The sequence below is a fragment of the Bufo gargarizans genome, chromosome 4 (genome assembly GCF_014858855.1).
Source record: "Bufo gargarizans isolate SCDJY-AF-19 chromosome 4, ASM1485885v1, whole genome shotgun sequence".
NCBI classification, from domain to species: domain Eukaryota; kingdom Metazoa; phylum Chordata; class Amphibia; order Anura; family Bufonidae; genus Bufo; species Bufo gargarizans.
Window position 1 is genome coordinate 182,023,734 of NC_058083.1, and position 9,805 is coordinate 182,033,538.

Consider the following 9,805-nt stretch of genomic DNA (forward strand, 5'->3'; position numbering starts at 1 on the left):
GTGATCACCCTGATCACCCTGATCACCCCCTGTCATTGATAACCCCCCTGTAAGGCTCCATGCAGACGTCCGCATGTGTTTTGTGGATCCGATCCATGTATCCATGGATCCGTAAAAAATCATGCGGATGTCTGAATGGAGCCTTACAGGGGGGGGGTTATCATTGACAGGGGGGTGATCACCCTGATCACCCTGATCACCCCCTGTCATTGATAACCCCCCTGTAAGGCTCCATTGAGACGTCCGCATGTGTTTTGCGGATCCGATCCATGGATCCGTAAAAATTATACGGACGTCTGAATGGAGCCTTACAGGGGGGTGATCAATGACAGGGGGGTGATCAGGGAGTCTATATGGGTGATCACCCCCCTGTCATTGATCACCCCCCTGTCATTGATCACCCCCCTGTCATTGATCACCCCCCCTGGTAAGGCTCCATTCAGACATTTTTTTTGGCACAAGTTAGCGGAAATTTTTTGTTTGTTTTTGTTTTTGTTTTTTCTTACAAAGTCTCATATTCTACTAACTTGTGTCAAAAAATAAAATCTCACATGGACGCACCATACCCCTCACGGAATCCAAATGCGTAAACATTTTTAGACATTTATATTCCAGACTTCTTCTCACGCTTTAGGGCCCCTAAAAAGCCAGGGCAGTATAAATACCCCACATGTGACCCCATTTCGGAAAGAAGACACCCCAAGGTATTCCGTGAGGGGCATATTGAGTCCATGAAAGATTGAAATTTTTGTCCTAAGTTAGCGGAAAGTGAGACTTTGTGAGAAAAAAACAAAAAAAAATCAATATCCGCTAACTTATGCAAAAAAAATAAAAATTCTAGGAACTCGCCATGCCCCTCATTGAATACCTTGGGGTGTCTTCTTTCCAAAGTGGGGTCACATGTGGGGTATTTATACTGCCCTGGCTTTTTAGGGGCCCGAAAGTGTGAGAAGAAGTCTGGGATCCAAATGTCTAAAAATGCCCTCCTAAAAGGAATTTGGGCCCCTTTGCGCATCTAGGCTGCAAAAAAGTGTCACACATGTGGTATCGCCGTACTCAGGAGAAGTTGGGGAATGTGTTTTGGGGTGTCATTTTACATATACCCATGCTGGGTGAGAAAAATATCTTGGTCAAATGCCAACTTTGTATAAAAAAATGGGAAAAGTTGTCTTTTGCCAAGATATTTCTCTCACCCAGCATGGGTATATGTAAAATGACCCCCCAAAACACATTACCCAACTTCTCCTGAGTACGGCGATACCACATGTGTGACACTTTTTTGCAGCCAAGGTGGGCAAAGGGGCACATATTCCAAAGTGCACCTTTCGGATTTCGCAGGCCATTTTTTACACATTTCGATTGCAAGGTACTTCTTACACATTTGGGCCCCTAAATTGCCAGGGCAGTATAACTACGCCACAAGTGACCCCATTTTGGAAAGAAGACACCCCAAGGTATTCCGTGAGGGGCACGGCGAGTTCCTAGAATTTTTTATTTTTTGTCACAAGTTAGCGGAAAATTATGATTTTTCTTTTTTTTCCTTTTTTCCTTACAAAGTCTCATATTCCACTAACTTGCGACAAAAAATAAAAAATTCTAGGAACTCGCCATGCCCCTCACGAAATACCTTGGGGTGTCTTCTTTCCAAAATGGGGTCACTTGTGGCGTAGTTATACTGCCCTGACAATTTAGGGGCCCAAATGTGTGAGAAGTACCTTGCAATCAAAATGTGTAAAAAATGGCCTGCAAAATCTGAAAGGTGCACTTTGGAATATGTGCCCCTTTGCCCACCTTGGCAGCAAAAAAGTGTGACACATCTGGTATCGCCGTACTCAGGAGAAGTTGGGGAATGTGTTTTGGGGTGTCATTTTACATATACCCATGCTGGGTGAGAGAAATATCTTGGCAAAAGACAACTTTTCCCATTTTTTTTATACAAAGTTGGCATTTGCCAAGATATTTTTCTCACCCAGCATGGGTATATGTAAAATGACACCCCAAAACACATTCCCCAACTTCTCCTGAGTACGGCGATACCAGATGTGTCACACTTTTTTGCTGCCAAGGTGGGCAAAGGGGCACATATTCCAAAGTGCACCTTTTGGATTTCACCCGTCATTTTTTACACATTTTGATGCAAAGTTCTTCTCACACATTTGGGCCCCTAAATTGCCAGGGCAGTATAACTACGCCACAAGTGACCCCATTTTGGAAAGAAGACACCCCAAGGTATTCCGTGAGGGGCATGGCAAGTTCCTAGAATTTTTTATTTTTTGTCGCAAGTTAGTGGAATATGAGACTTTGTAAGAAAAAATAAAAAAAATAAAATCATCATCTTTTTCCGCTAACTTGTGACAAAAAATAAAAAGTTCTATGAACTCACTATGCCCATCAGCGAATACCTTAGGGTGTCTACTTTCCGAAATGGGGTCATTTGTGGGGGTTTTCTACTGTTTGGGCATTGTAGAACCTCAGGAATCATGACAGGTGCTCAGAAAGTCAGAGCTGTTTCAAAAAGCAGAAATTCACATTTTTGTACCATAGTTTGTAAATGCTATAACTTTTACCCAAACCATTTTTTTTTTTGCCCAAACATTTTTTTTTTTATCAAAGACATGTAGAACAATAAATTTGGGAAAAATGTATATATGGATGTCGTTTTTTTTGCAAAATTTTACAGCTGAAAGTGAAAAATGTCATTTTTTTGCAAAAAAATCATTACATTTTGATTAATAACAAAAAAAGTTAAAATGTCAGCAGCAATAAAATACCACCAAATGAAAGCTCTATTAGTGAGAAGAAAAGGAGGTAAAATTCATTTGGGTGGTAAGTTGCATGACCGAGCGATAAACGGTGAAAGGAGTGTAGTGCCGAAGTGTAAAAAGTGCTCTGGTCATGAAGGGGGTTTCACCTAGCGGGGCTGAAGTGGTTAATAACCACTTATGTTTGACTATGTTTTGGACTGATGTCCATTAATCCACCAATTGTCTGCACCATGATCAGTATTGATCAAATTGCTTATGCTGGGATCAGAGTATTTTCCAATCCTGGCCTTTAGTGCTGGAAAGCAGTTGTACATAGAAGCTGTTAGTGCTTGACTGCCATTACCATCAAGTACATGTTCATCAGGATGTGGAAAAGGCACCCTTAACATAATGTACATGTATGTGATACTGCAGGGATTATTATCGAACATACTATATTTCACCACGTATGACTCTCATTTTGATAAATGCAGGTTTTTAACTTTGATATACAATAGGGCTTTTACATTTACTCTGTTTTATTCTACTTCATAAATAACAGTCCTGGTGAAAAGCTTATTCTCACCTGGACATTAATGTTATTTCTACAGGATATGTCTCTAGGATCTCAAATCTCAAGAACACCAAAGATTCCAATAGCGCTAACCTACTATTCCTCTTATACCAGCTGCAGTATCGCAGCAGAACTGCACTAATGTAAATGCTGCACAATGATATAAATGATACCGCGCTCTCCCTACAACCAAACAGCATACAAAACACCCCCCTGTTGAGAGATAACTCTGATAATCTGATCAGTCTAAATTACCTTATTGATGAATTCAAATCCTCTGGGATTCTCATTTCTCCATTGCACAGGTATGTGGTTATTGCAGGCAAAGGTTAAGTGCCCAGACCCAGGAGTCGCGCCCTGGCCGGTGGTTGCAGATACCACAATACCTATCGACGCGTTTCGGACAGTACGCTATCCTTCGACAGCTGTACATGCGCCATTCCCTACATTCACATATATGGAAATTCTGAACATAGCCAAGCCTATTTACTTGGAACTTTGGAATCTACTTTGGAACTCCTATAGAAGTGAATGTATAGAGCCACACAAGCATGGCCACTTCTTCATTCCTGGTGGCACAAGTCTGGGGCCCTGTTCTTGAGCTATTAAACATTTATGGCATATCCTGTAGATGAGCTATAAATGTCCACAAGGGAATAAGGAATAAGCTATAACTAAAAAGAGCATGTCTAAAAATCTCTTTTTTTCCAGCAGCATTGACTACAATATTTAAAGGGCTTGTTTCAGGCAGCCGCCGGCACCAGAATCAATACAGTGGAGTTACATTTTAAACCACTGTAGTTTCTAGTGCTGGCATACTGCAGCTCAGCTCCAATTCACTTGAATAGGAGCTGAGCTGCAGAACCCTGGAAGTGCTACTACACAGTGGACAGAGCCTTCTGCTTTTGGCTTCATCCACTGTCTGATGCTGGTGGTTGCTCAAAAAAGCTGATTGGCGTCGTTGACGAGTATCTGACCCCCACCGATCTGATAATGATGACCTGTCCTGTGTATGGGCCATACATTTCTAGGTCCTGGAAAACACCTTTCATCTTTCATCATGAAACAAGCCTTTGTATGTACTTTATTTTTAGTTTTTTCTGTAAGCTCACAAATGAAAATTTCAGTCCTGTTTAGTTCTCCAGTTTTCCACATGGTGGCACTAAAGACCATGTCTTTCTGCTATTTTGTCATTGCTCTCAACAAGAGAAACGCAATAAAAGTCTTGCAGTTAACCATGAAAATGTTTCATAACTGCAAGACTATTATTTTGTTTCACTTATTGGGAGCAATAAGACATTTTTCAACTGGCTAAACTTTTTTCTGTCATACTGACCAGAGTTGTTGAAGTACAAAACTTTTTTAGATTTTCACAGCTAAATTTTCTCTACAGTCTGTTCACCCTGTCGGATCCATCCTGCAGCTATTTCGCCGGACCGCCGCTCCGTCCCCATTGACTATAATGGGGACTACAAAGTCGGACATGCAGTACTTTTAGTCCGGCGGCCTTTCACCGAGCACTGCCGTGCTACGCCGGAGCTCTGCCCCCGTCCCTATTATAGTCAATGGGGACAGAACGGCGAAATAGCGGCAGGACGGATCTGACAGGGTGAACAGTGTATTAGTGGGGGGAAAAAAATATATTATTTGCCGTTCAGCGTTGTAGTTATGTTATATGTTCTAAAGCCCTTTTTGGCGTGTATAAGTGGAAAAAAATAAGGGCCTATTTGCTGTTTAGCAGTGCAGTTATATGTTCTAAAGCCCTTTTTGCCGTGTATTAGTGGCAAAAAAAATATATATTTGCCATTCAGCTGTGCAGTTTAATCTTCTAAAGCCCTTTCTGGCGTGTATTAGTGGCAAAAAATATATATATTTGCCGTTCAGCGGTGCAGTTATATGTTCTAAAGCCCTTTTTAGTGTGTAAGAGTGGCAAAAAATATATATATTTGCCATTCAGCGGTGCAGTTATATGTTCTAAAGCTCTTTTTGTCGTGTATTAGTTGAAAAAAAAAAAGGGTTTATTAGCCGTTGTGTGGTGAAGTGAGAAAATTACAGACTTTTTTGGGGTGTTTTAATTTCCTTTTTATTAATTTATTTGATTTAACAGTATGTCAGACAGAGAAGTGCCAGGCCCTGCACAGGGGAGTGGCAGAGGCCTAAAGGTTTCTGCCGCAGGCACAGGTCGCAGCAGAGTAAGGGGGCGTGGCAGCAGGAGTTGCAGTGAGAGGCCTGAGCTCCCGCTGTGATCTAGCGGTTGTGTCTTGACCAGCAACCCAGCGGTTCCTGAATGGTTGACTCAGTCATCCACTTCATCCCAAGTGACATCAGACACCCCCAGCCAAGAGTCGGTGGGTTTGTCAGACTAAACCCTTAGTTGGCATGGCCCGGGAGCAGGCCCTGTGCCCTCACCTGTCCTCAACCTTCCTCTGTCCTTTTCTGTTCCCTCAGCTAGAGAAGTATTATATGCTGTGTGCTCAGCTTCACTATACAGCAAGGACGAGCTACTAGAGGACAGTCAGCTGCTACTGGCCAGCCAAGATGTGGAGGAGACATCCGCCTCTTCCTCCGGTAGGTAGGCAAGTAGTGATGAGGAGAGTGGTGTGGGAGTTGGTGTTGCGAGTGGTCAGGCTCCTGACCCAGAGACCGTTGATGAGGACATCAGTGACGTGCAGACAGTACTCGATGATGATGATGTAGCTGATCGCACTTGGGAGCCGGGTGAATTAGGGACTTAATCATCATCGGGAGAAGAGGATGGCAGCTTGCCCGTGAGGCAGCGGCGGAGGTCGGGAGTTGCTAGCGTGGCCGAGAGTCAACAGAGTGGCAGCAGTGGGAGGTCGGGAGCCAAATGTGCCCGGGGTAGACCAACCCCTTCGCAGGAGCCTACCTGCCCGGAAAGTAGTGGTGCAGGGGTTCATGGAAGCAGTGGCGGTAGCAGTCAGTCATTGCGGAGTGTTGGAAGTTAAATCACCTACTCTGTGGTGTGGCAGTTTTTTGTTAAGCCGCCGGAGGAGGTGAACATGGCCATTTGTAGAATCTGTCGGCAAAAGATGAAGAGTGGCCAGGGTGCCAATGTTGGCACCATGACCCTGCGTCAACATATGCAGCGTCACCATAAAGTGGCCTGGGAGAACCGTCGATCCAATGTTTTTTTGCAGTACAAATCAATTTATGAAGTTATTGCGCAAAGTCCCATGAGACTTCGGGAAGCAATAACTTCGGCTCATCGGAGCCAATACATTCGAATACTGTTCGGCGCTCCGTACAGTTTTATAGCAAAGTTATATGTGAATCGACTTTGGATGTTTCATCCGAAGTCGATTCCCTACTCCTGATGCTGCTGCCACCTCCACACTATGTCACCTTGCCACTCTGTGATCTACTGATGCTGCGGCCACCTCCACATTATGTCCCCTTGCCACTCTGTGGCCTCTTGATGCTGCTGACACATTCACACTGTCATTGTGCCACTCTGTGGCCCCCTCCTGATGCTGCTGTCACCTCCAGACTTTGTCATTGGGCCACTCTGTGGTCTCCTCATGCTGCTTTCACTTCACCACTATGTCATAGGGCCACTCTGTGAACTTCTCATGCTGTTCCCACCCTCCTCACTTCATGACTGGGCCACTATTTTGCCTTTCGACCTGGCTGAAATCATCATTTATTTGACCCTTCTTCTGATCTGTCAGAAGGAAGGAAAAATAAGACGCACAACGGATCCTGTCTATGTAACAGCTGTAAGGCCTGCATGACATGGTCCCTATTTTGCATCAAAATTGGCTTATGGATTGGTAGCCAAAAAGCAGGAGTGGGTACAAAACACAGAAGACATGCACATATTCCATTCACGTGTCATTTCTGTTTTTGATCCACTCCTGTTTTTTGGGGGCTTTAGAAATACTGATGGATTACTGATCAAATGCTGACTGAGTGAAGGCAGATGCTCTACAGACAGGATCCGTGTTTTGGGGGTTATTGTTCTGAAAGATCAGAGGAAAGGCAAAATAATCAGTAATGTCAACACAAAATTACTGCTGACACCCTCTCCACTCTGTCGGGGGGGCTCTACTTGTATAAGTGTTTAATAGAACAAGTTCTGTTGACATCTATGTAGAATCAGCTGCCGATGGTGTAAAAGGAGTTCGCTTCTTCTTAACGCTAACGAGTTATTTGATCAGTTTTGGCCGTGTAACTGCCCAAATAAGTGAAGTGTGCAGTCATTCTAAGAGCGACGCCTGTCATCTGCATGTCATACGGACTCGCAGTATTATTTCACTACCAAAGCAGACTCCCTATGCGTGTTACTGCAAGGCACAGTGTTCTACGCCGCTATAAAGGCTCTCTGCAGCCAGGAAATAGCAGTTTTTTTAATGCGATTCACCACAAATAAATTCGCATCAAAACAAATTTTTTAGAAAATTCGGCGAACCGGCCGAATCAAATCTCTAATTATGATCCTGAATACAGTTTAATATGATCTTCAGCTGAATCTCTGTAGGAATGGAGTTCATGAGGAGACATGAAGTACAGAGAGGAGGTGGGGTGTGGATAATGGGAAGCAGCTCTTGTATGCAGTCTCCTCATAAACTCCAGTCCTACAGAGAAGAACATGAAGATCTTATCAGCTGTATTCAGGATCATAATCCCTGACAAGCAGAGCAGAGAGGAGGATGAGGCAGCTCTTTACCTCAGTGTTGTGAAGTAACTTATCTTCCTATGTGATTAGGTCAGTCTTTGTGTGTACTAATAGGACAGTGTCCATTTTATGTCCCCTAATAATTGCTCCCTAGACAAAACGAGGCACTATAACTAATGAAAGGTATTTAGGGATATATTTATAAATAAAGCAATATTTATGTATTTTCATTTTCTTAATTCCCGGAGAACCTCTTTAATGTTTTCGTAATTCATAAAACAGTCTAAAACATTTAATACACTGATTGACAAAACAAATGCAACAAGAAGTTGTTGGAATCAAATGAAACTTTCTATATGTGAATTTAATGATATATGTAAATGATTGCAATTAGTCTTGAGTGAATGGAGCTTTGTCTCCGTACAGCATTAAAATGTATTGGCTCCGTGGAGCCAAATTCCAAAGTCTTGCGCGACTTTGGGTGAAAGAAGTTTGGCTCCACGGAGCCAATACATTTTAATGCTGTATGATCTGAAGCTCGATTTGCTCAAGACTAATTACAATATTAGAGCAAAGGATAAGTTTATTGGGAAAAACTGTAAAACTGAAAGGAGGCTCTAATATCCTGCTGGGCTGCCTCTAGCCTGGATACATATAGGTTATATAGGTTTTCTTCCATGTTCAGGTTTACTTCCAAACTGAAAATACATAGTAAAGTACAGTCTGATATGACATTTTCCGTACTACAAATATGAGGGTATGTCTGACATGGTGACATAGATTGGGAGCCCTATTGTGGTCAGGGACTGATGTGTTACCTTTTCTGTAACACAAAAGAAGAAGTAGTGCCGGAGCTGGCAGATGAATGAAACAAACCAGCACCTGATGGAACCTATTGACTAAAATGGGGTCTATGGGGTTTCTGACAGGGCGTCTAGCATTTTACTGGACGAAATAGCACAGCGTGTTCCGGGTCTGTCAGATGAATGACACCAACAGCACCTGATGGACCCCGTTTACTATAATGAGTCTGCTAGGTTTTCACCAGGGCGCCCAGCATTTTAGTGGACAGAACAATGCAGCATGTCGCACGGTTTTGTCCAACCTTGTTTTAAATGGAATCTGCAAAGGAGGCCCCTAATGCAGATATAAGTGAAGCTTAAAGGAAATCTGTCAGCAGATCTGTATCCATGAAACTGGCTGACCTGTTACATGTGCACTTGGCAACTGAAGACATCTGTGTTGGTCCCATGTTCATATGTGCCCGCATTACTGAGAAAAGTTAAGCTTTAATTAATGCAAATGAGCCTTTAGGAGCAACAGGGGTGTTGCCATTGCACCTAGAGGCTCTGCTCTCTCTTAGTGTTGAACGCGAATATCGCCACTTCAAGAATTCGCGTATATTTAGAATATAGTGCTATATATATATTCGTATTCGCTTTCTAATTGCGAATATATTATATTGCCAATTTTTGCAATCAAGTAAACAATGACTGGAGATGACGAATTCTTAAATTTGCAAATTTGTGGCGAATATTCTCCAAAAGTTTGCGAAATATCGTGATCTCGAATATTGCCTATGCCGCTCATCACTACTCTCTCTGCAACTGCTGCGCGTTCTGCACTTTGCCAGGAACAGGCAGTAAAAACATCATCACACCTGGTCCTCTCAAAGTGCAGAGGGCACAGCGGTTGCAAAGAGAGCAGAGTCTCTAGGAGTAATGGCAACGCCCCCGTTGCTCCTACAGGCTCATTGGCATATAAAAAAAACATCATTTTTCTCAGCAATCCGGGCACCTATGAACATGAGACCACCACAGATGCCAACATCAGCCGAGCGCACATGTAACA